We start from the raw sequence: 7500 nt of genomic DNA, 5'->3' as shown, positions 1-7500 counted from the left end.
GAGTAGCATTTTCACCCCCACCCACCAAAAATATAAATATATAAATATATATATATATATATATATATATATATATATATATATATATATATATATATATATTATATATATATATTGTGACGGTAACGCGTTGGTGTTCGGCTGTTTAAGGCTAGGGGTATGGCCTCGTCACATAGTTATAAAAAAAAATAGAAAAACTGGAACTTCGTCTGTGGTAAGGTAAGGAGAAGACACACAAAACACAAGTAAACTTTAACAATGAAATTTTAATTACGTTAAATAAATCAAAAACATGAAAAAAGGGACAAACAAACTCGTATAATAAAATCAATCAATTAAAATAATAAGAATAATTAAATGACACAATGAAAAGTTACGTTAAGACAAAATAACAAGAAGTGCAATACAAAAATAAAGGGAAGGTGCTGGAATATTGGCTTTAAGCTACCACCTCTCTCAGTATACGCTAACGTCTAGCCGGGAGGAGTGGTAACCGCGAAAGCACAGAATATTCTGAGGTCTGAGGTCGTGGCGACCCCAGACATCAAGTAGTATGGGGGGGTGAGTGCAGTTGCAGCCAGACCGGCGACCAATCAGCGGAGCCGGTAGCGATCAACAGGTAGTTTGGCGGTTTGAGTCTGAACAGGTGTCCCTGGCTGTATACGTTTTGCGCTCTGGCAAACCTTGCTGGTGTTGTTGTCGTTGTTGGACATTTCTTCCCTAGTAGTTTTATATAGTTTGTTGCGACGTATTTGTAGAGGGAAGAGCAGGCTCAATCTCTTGAAGGAGATTATTGTCACAATATATATATATATATATATATATATAATATATATATATAATAACTAACTCTGTAACGCAGAGTTAGTGAGCAGTGAGTAACTCTGCTTCAGCAGGATGTGAAAATTAACTTTGAAGTTTATATTATGTTGTATATGTTGTACTGTACTTTGAATGTACTTCCACTTGTTCTCCCACAGTTTTTAAGCTTCGGTAATTTTCTTCCCATTACTGTATTTTCAAATTTCTTGACTTGTTATCCAGAGCTCAGTTTACACCGCTGTCTAATAAATTTCAGTGTTTGGCCATTGGTATTTCTTTGGTCTCCTTCTGTGAGGAGCTTCCATAATTTGTTTGTCAATAAGAGCAGCTGAATGGTCCAATATCGGTGTTGTACATCTTTACTGGTCGAGTTGTTTTACCTTCTCCATACAGTTTAGAGCCTGGTTTCCTTGTTAGCAGCATTCCTCAGGAGCTTTTGCAGGGATTCTTCATCTGCATGGTAGTTCCCCCATTATTGTCCTCTCACCTCTACTGCCGAAGATGTCGCTATTCTCAAGATGGGGATCTTGCTGGCTTCAGCTTACTTGCTTACCCTGGTGAAGGAGTTGCTTGGGGTGCCCTGGTGCTTTCTCCCAAATCCACTTTGTATGGGTGTTACAGGGACATATTTGATATATATATATATATATATATATATATATATATATATATATATATATATATATATAATATATATATATATATATATATATATATATATATATATATATATATATATATATATAATATATATATATATATATATATATATATATATATATATATATATATATATATATATATATATATTTATTATACACACCATAATCTGTGAAAAAAAGTATGGAAGCTACATTTTCAAACTCCAGGTCAATCAACTTTATTTGCAAAACAGATGTGTCATATTTTTCTGTAACAAATATTTGACTATTTTTAACTTTTCTGCCCTAAGATGCAACTTGAACCTTTTACTGTTTGTAACATCAATTTAGGTTCAGTGCCATTTATTGAAGAGGCTCTTGAAACGTTGGCCAAGTCGGCACCTCGCTCTCTTCTAATGATCAGTTGCATATGATACATTTATATTAGGCCGTTTAACCCGGAGGACACTCCGGGATTCTCAATCAATTGAGAATCTCAATTGATTGAGATTTTTCTTAATTCTCAATTGGCATTCTCAATCAAATCACAATTGCGTGATATTTATGCACACATCGTGGTCCAGTGGGTAATGCGTGCGTCAGGGAGTGGTTTAGGGTGGGATTCCGTGACCGCTCTACTTCTCTTTTAAGATTTTCTCGTTTAGTTCCATGTTTACCTCCATTACGGAGGATTATATTTGGCGGGAAGCGTGTTGTTGCTTACACGTGGTTTGTGGCACATGTCCAGGGCCAGCGTCCCTGCACCCCTCCCCCCACTGTTCCACCTTGTTTCCTATCCCCCTCTTTCACCTGATCCCCCTCTTTCACCTGATCCCCCTCTTTCACCTGATCCCCCTCTTTCACCTGATCACCCTCTTTCACCTGATCACCCTCTTTCACCTGATCACCCTCTTTCACCTGATCCCCCTCTTTCACCTGATCCCCCTCTTTCACCTGATCCCCCTCTTTCACCTGATCACCCTCCTTCCCCTAATCCCCCCCTCCTTCCCCTAATCCCTTCCCCATCCTTCCCCTAATCCCTCCCCCATCCTTCCCCTAATCCCTCCCCCATCCTTCCCCTAATCACCCCCATCCTTCCCCTAATCCCCCCTCCTTCCCCTAATCCCCCCTTCTCCTAATCCCCCCCATCCTTCCCCTAATCCCCCCCTCCTTCCCCTAATCCCCCCATCCTTCCCCTAATCCCCCCCATCCTTCCCCTAATCCCCCCTCCTTCCCCTAATCCCCCCCTCCTTCCCCTAATCCCCCCTCCTTCCCCTAATCCCCCCCTCCTTCCCCTAATCACCCCCATCCTTCCCCTAATCCCCCCTCCTTCCCCTAATCCCCCCTTCTCCTAATCCCCCCCATCCTTCCCCTAATCCCCCCTCCTTCCCCTAATCCCCCATCCTTCCCCTAATCCCTCCCTCCTTCCCCTAATCCCCCCTCCTTCCCCTAATCCCCCCTCCTTCCCCTAATCACCCCCATCCTTCCCCTAATCCCCCCTCCTTCCCCTAATCCCCCCCCTCCTTCCCCTAATCCCCCCCTCCTTCCCCTAATCCCCCCTCCTTCCCCTAATCCCCCCTCCTTCCCCTAATCCCCCCTCCTTCCTCATATCCCCCCCTCCTTCCCTTATCCTCCCTCCCCCTGATCCCCCACCTATTGTTGGGCAAGGCGCTTGGGCCCCCCAACCTGTCGCGAGACAATGGTTGGGGGAATTGCCTAAAGTACCAGTTAGGGGACGAGGCGGCGCCTCTTGGGAGGCTCTTCAAGCCGATGCGGTTCGTTAATATGGGGGATTACCCAGTTTATTACGAGTGAGACGGCTTCCGGTGGCTCCTCCTGGCGCGCACCGTGCATTCTTACTTGTCTGTGCATTCTCACTTGTTTGTGCATTCTCACTTGTCTGTGCTCTCTCGCCTGTCCTCACCTAGTTGTGCTTGCGGGGGTTGAGCCCTGGCTCTTTGGTCCCGCCTCTCCACTGTCAACCAACTGGTGTACAGATTCTGGAACCTACTGGGTTCTATCAAATCAACATTTGAAACTGTATGGCGTCTGCCTCCACCACATCATGCCTGTGCTTTCTCTCGCTTGTGTGTACACCGTCAATTGTATGTTGTCACGTCCCCCCCCCCCTGTGTCAACCACTGAAACGGGGAGTGTAGCAGCTCCCCGAGGGCCACCACTATCCCTGGAGGGTGGCAGAGAAGAATGAGGGGCTCACTAGGCCGGTACCAACCCGTATAACCAACCACGCTACAGGGCGACGACCCCGATACTGTAGGCGGGGGAGGGGGGTATGTAGCCCCCCCACCCCCCTCATCCGGTGATGCTGTGTAAACTCACTACAACACACTTGCTACACGTCTAATACAGTCATCAGTATACCTGCGAGGCTCGGGTACCCCAGACCCTGGTAACTCAGGCTTGAGTCGTCTGCACATGCCTGGATCACCACTGCAGTATATACTTCCGGGTAAACTAGCCATATATTAACATATTAACATATATATAAAATAGCATAACATAGGAGAAGGGAGGGTTACACCAGAGTATATAAAATTCTATGACAAGTAATAGTAAACAACCTATTCTGGCTTTGCCTCCCTGGAGAGGCCACTCCAGACCGACACCCAGAGAGCAACTCCATAGTCTCCAGAGACTGATGGATGCAGGCGATGAGTCACAATAACGTGGCTGAAGTAAGTTGACCAGACCACACACTAGAAGTTGAAGGGACGACGACGTTTCGGTCCGTTCTGGACCATTCTCATCCGATTCTGGACCACAATCCAGATTCGGTCCGATTCTGGACCACAATCGACTTGAGAATGGTCCAGGACGGACCGAAACGTCGTCGTCCCTTCAACTTCTAGTGTGTGGTCTGGTCAACTGATGGACGCTTACTACTAAATACACAATAGCCACTAGCCGCGCTAGCCTCGTCAATGAAATAGAAACTGGCCGCTCTCGGCCTCACAAAACTTCAAGTTTACTGTGAGGAAATTAACTCGTTCGAGCGTCATCTCAAAAGTAAACAATTCTAAGAATATCTTACTAAGGTAATCGAGAATAAAATTGTCTTTAATTTAGCTTTAAACTCAAATAACTCATTTGAACACAAATCAAAATTCAAACTGTCACAATAGGCTCCGGAAGTATATTTAGATACTTACATATGGCATAAATAATAAAGCAATTCGTATAGATGTTAACACAGTCAACATTAATTGTTAAAATACCAAATCATGCCTCAGAAACGATTGTAATTCAAGGGAGAGTGGAGCTACAGTACTTGGCTATAGAGATGGAGCTCGGCAACAATCAACTGACTCCCGGAGTCCCTTGTTACTGCTCAATAACGGACATAACTGCAGCCGACGACTGCAGTTAGGTTCGTTTGCAAGTCTGCAAATGATTGGGCAAGACTGCGCATTCATTCACCCCCTATGACCGCCTATATTGGGAATAATACATTAGGCTACCCCCCTCCCTGCAAATTCCTTAAAATCAAAATTTCTTGAAAACCATACAACTTGCACACTTTCCGTCTGAACTGAAACACTGGCCCGTCGAGTATGTACATACATACATAGGGTTGTTAAAATGACACTTGACGTCCGGAATGGCCCGAAACTAGACGGCAGTCGTAACACCTGTCAAATGAAACGTACCTCGAACACCTGTTTATGTAGGCCAGATGTAAATCTGTGTATTTATGTATATAGGTTAGATTAGCATTTTTAAAGCATTGCAATCACCTTGTGTGATTGCTTGTTCAATAAATAACTGAACTATACGTTAAACAGATCTCAAACCTTGTCCGTGGAGGGCAGAAGAAAATGCATATATGTTGGTTAGCATTGTAAATGCTAATGTCACGTTTGTGGTAGAACAAAAAATCGCTCGCACCTGTCTGTACATTCCCACCTGTCGTTACTTTATCGTAAAATAAACATTTTTACTATTATTTGTTATTATTTCGTTATGTTATTAAAACAAGATTGTCACATATTAACCTTTTCTGAGTATTGAATAATTCATTAAAGAAGAGAAACGTTTCTCAGGCATCCAAAGGTCATTGTAGGTGTCAGTTGGTCAGTGAATGTTGAAGGATGAATCAAAGGTAATTGTAGGTTTTGGTTGGCCAGTGAATCTTGATTTGAGAAGCAGCAGCCCGCAGGCCCACATATACATTACAACCTCGGTTGGTCTCGTGCCTCCTGTAGGAACGTGTCGAATTGTTTCTTGAACATCTCCACTTTTTTTGTTTTGTTCCGGCAAAACATATATAATATATATATAATATATATATAATATATATATTATATATATATATATATATATATATATATATATATATATGTAATATATATATATTTTATATATATTATATACATATATTATATTTATATATTATATATATAAATATATATTATATATATATTATATATATATATATAATATATATATATATTTATATATATTATATATAATATATATATATTATATAATATATATATATATATATATATATATATATATTTATATATAAATACAATATATAATTATATATATACATAATATATATATAATATATATATATTATATATATATGTATATTATATATAATATATATGTATATATATATTATATGCATATATATATATATATATATATATATATATATATATATATATATATATATATATATATATATATATATATATATATATGTCGTACCTTGTAGCCAGAACGCACTTGTCAGCCTACTATGCAAGGCCCGATTTCCCTAATAAGCCAAGTTTTCATGAATTAATTGTTTTTCGACTACCTAACCTACCTAACCTAACCTACCCTAACTTTTTCGGCTACCTAACCTAACCTAACCAATAAAGATAGGTTAGGTTAGGTTAGGTAGGGTTGGTTAGGTTCGGTCATATATCTATGTTAATTTTAACTCCAATAAAAAAAATCGACCTCATACATAATGAAATGGGAAGCTTTATCATTTCATAAGAAAAAAATTAGAGAAAATATATTACTTCAGGAAAACTTGGCTTATTAGGCAAATCGGGCCTTGCATAGTAGGCTGACAAGTGCGTTCTGGCTATTAGGTACGACATATATATATATATATATATATATATTAGTATATTTTGGTAGCAGTCTTTCCTGTAGACATATATTATTAAATATGACCGAAAAAGTAAGATTAATAATTCTAACACGAATTTTCTCAATCTTTCGTACATTTCTTTTCACTGTTGGAGGTAATTCAAAAATCAATTCTCCAAAATTCATTTTTATTTCTAGTCTGACGCGACACTTGAGCGCGTTTCCTAAAACTTATTACATTTTCAAAGACTTTACACAATAAGACTTTATAAAGACTTTATAGTAAATAAATTTTTCTGGTTTACTATAAAACCAGAAAAACGGCCAGCCTACTCATGAGAAACTCTCCAGACACAAAGCAGAACGCTTTAAAAGAGACCAACGTCGTCTATGCCTTCAAATGCCCACTTGGGGACTGTAAGCTCCAAAAAACCCAGTATATAGGCAAGACAACAACATCTCTTTCTAGGCGTTTAACGATGCATAAGCAACAGGGCTCCATTAAGGAACATATAATCTCTTCCCACAACCAAACCATCGCCAGAGAAATCCTAGTAAACACAGAAATCATCGATAGATACAGCGATAGCAGACGGCTTGACGTTTGCGAGGCACTGCACATTAAGAAGTCAACACCAGCAATCAACAGCCAATTAATGCACAACTATATTCTACCCACCTCAAGACTCCGCTCCAATATAGAAACATCAAGAAATATGGACCAATAGGCTTTCTACAATCACTTCCATTTCAATACCCATTGTTTCGTGTTCTGTCTTGTGTTGATGAAATTAATACCCTATTAAATACCACCTCACCCCATCCACCTCACTCAAATGTAGATATAAACAAATCGGAGATATGTAAGTTCTATTCAGTTGTGAATGTGTAAAGTCTTTGAAAATGTAATAAGTTTTAGGAAACG

The 7500-nt window shown here is 39.9% G+C and overlaps 1 protein-coding gene across 1 annotated transcript in view; it reads left to right on the top strand.

The window, feature by feature from the left end:
• The window catches only part of IP3K2 (Inositol 1,4,5-triphosphate kinase 2), a 391647-nt gene that overhangs the window by 1858 nt on the left and 382289 nt on the right, over positions 1-7500 (top strand). The window lies entirely within an intron of this gene.

The sequence above is a fragment of the Procambarus clarkii genome, chromosome 92, assembly GCF_040958095.1.
Source record: "Procambarus clarkii isolate CNS0578487 chromosome 92, FALCON_Pclarkii_2.0, whole genome shotgun sequence".
Taxonomy (NCBI): Eukaryota; Metazoa; Arthropoda; class Malacostraca; order Decapoda; family Cambaridae; genus Procambarus; species Procambarus clarkii.
This window is presented reverse-complemented; position numbering and strand designations above follow the sequence as displayed.